The sequence below is a fragment of the Trifolium pratense genome, unplaced genomic scaffold, assembly GCF_020283565.1.
Source record: "Trifolium pratense cultivar HEN17-A07 unplaced genomic scaffold, ARS_RC_1.1 scaffold_126, whole genome shotgun sequence".
In the NCBI taxonomy this organism is placed as follows: domain Eukaryota; kingdom Viridiplantae; phylum Streptophyta; class Magnoliopsida; order Fabales; family Fabaceae; genus Trifolium; species Trifolium pratense.
The window spans coordinates 45,001-47,500 of NW_025721027.1; positions in this window are offsets into that span (position 1 = coordinate 45,001).

The following is a 2,500-nucleotide window of genomic DNA, read 5'->3' on the forward strand; positions in this document are numbered from 1 at the left end:
GTGCTTACCATGCTATCCATGCCCAATGCAAGCCAAGGCCTGCCCAAGCCAAGAACAGCATGATCATCACCAAGAATAGTTTACCGAGTAGCAACATTGGCACAATTTTCTTGCCACAAGCAAAAGCACGGCAAGCCCATGCATTCCCACGAGAGGGTCACCGAGTCGGGACAACAACAACCTTATTGCCAAACAAAAGCCAGGCAATCCCACCCACGAGGGTGGGAGCTATGCACAAATACGTGCTTACCATGCTATCCATGCCCAATGCAAGCCAAGGCCTGCCCAAGCCAAGAACAGCATGATCATCACCAAGAACAGTTTACCGAGTAGCAACATTGGCACAATTTTCTTGCCACAAGCAAAAGCACGGCAAGCCCATGCATTCCCACGAGAGGGTCACCGAGTCGGGACAGCAACAACCTTATTGCCAAGCAAAAGCCAGGCAATCCCACCCACGAGGGTGGGAGTTATGCACAAATACGTGCTTACCATGCCCAATGCCAGCCAAGGCCTGCCCAAGCCAAGAACAGCATGATCATCACCAATTTCCTCACAAATTCATCCAAATTTCAATTTTTTGATCGAATTCCATCAAGAATGTCCATGAATTTGATTGAAATGATGAAAAGAGCAACGAAATTGCAGGGGAAAACACGTTAAGACGTAGTTTTTGCTTGCCTGCTGTGCCCATAGGCGCGCCCCGTGCCTGCCGAGCCTACCCCCACACCCACCCTCCCCCTATATATGACTGGAAGGCCATTTTCAGTTTTGTAGAAAAAGTGCACTTTTTTCCCTGTATCCATAAGTTTTTAAAAGTGCTTAAAAGTGGACCTAGAAGACGAATTTTTTTTTGAATTTTTTTATGGTTGTTAGGGACATTAAAACAAGCAAAACCACGAAAGAATCGTAATATTCCGATGTCGGATGAATTAATTACGAATTTTTCGGCCGAAACTTCGCAAAGGGCGGATACCACGTAAAAAACAACCTAGAAGTCGAATTTTGACTTCGTTTTTTTTGTGCACACCCCACACAATAAGTATAAGTGGACTGGAAAGTGGCTAAGCGATCCGACGAAGTTTCGATTGAGTTTGATTTTTTGGCCGAAAACTCGAAAAAAGGCGGATTTGACGTAAAACGCCGCCTAGAAGTCGAATTTTGAGACGGTGTCTTGTGTGCACACTCCACACAATATGTATAAGTGGACTGGAAAGTGGCTAAGCATTCCGAGGAATTTTCGATTTATTTTGATTTTTTCGGCCGAAACGCCGAAAATAGGCGGATTTGACGTAAAACGCCTCATATAAGTCGAATTTTGGGAAGGTGTCTTGTGTGCACACTGCACACAATATGTATAAGTGGACTGGAAAGTCGCTAAGCATTCCGAGGAAGTTTCGATTTATTTTGATTTTTCGGCCGAAACGCCGAAAATAGGCGGATTTGACGTAAAACGCCTCATATAAGTCGAATTTTGGGAAGGTGTCTTGTGTGCACACCTGCACATAATATGTATAAGTGGACTGGAAAGTGGAAAAATATTTTCGGAGCACTTTGATTTTTTTGGCCCCCCGCGTGCCTTGCCACGCCCTTGCTTATAGCAAAACGAGACGGGGCCTTGGTCCAACTTGGCATAGGCATGGAATTTGATCTTTATTACTTGGCCACGGTCATGCCACGGTACATGGAGGTTGCTTGACACCCCCGTGTGCATTTTCGGAGCACTTTGATTTTTTGGCCCCCCGCGTGCCTTGCCACGCCCTTGCTTATAGCAAAACGAGACGGGGCCTTGGTCCAACTTGGCATAGGCATGGAATTTGATCTTTATTACTTGGCCACGGTCATGCCACGGTACATGGAGGTTGCTTGACACCCCCGTGTGCATTTCGGAGCACTTTGATTTTTTGGCCCCCCGCGTGCCTTGCCACGCCCTTGCTTATAGCAAAACGAGACGGGGCCTTGGTCCAACTTGGCCTAGGCATGGAATTTGATCTTTATTACTTGGCCCACGGTCATGCCACGGTACATGGAGGTTGCTTGACACCCCCGTGTGCATTTTCGGAGCACTTTGATTTTTTGGCCCCCCGCGTGCCTTGCCACGCCCTTGCTTATAGCAAAACGAGACGGGGCCTTGGTCCAACTTGGCCTAGGCATGGAATTTGATCTTATTACTTGGCCACGGTCATGCCACGGTACATGGAGGTTGCTTGACACCCCCCGTGTGCATTTTCGGAGCACTTTGATTTTTTGGCCCCCCGCGTGCCTTGCCACGCCCTTGCTTATAGCAAAACGAGACGGGGCCTTGGTCCAACTTGGCCTAGGCATGGAATTTGATCTTTATTACTTGGCCACGGTCATGCCACGGTACATGGAGGTTGCTTGACACCCCCGTGTGCATTTCGGAGCACTTTGATTTTTGGCCCCCCGCGTGCCTTGCCACGCCCTTGCTTATAGCAAAACGAGACGGGGCCTTGGTCCAACTTGGCATAGGCATGGAATT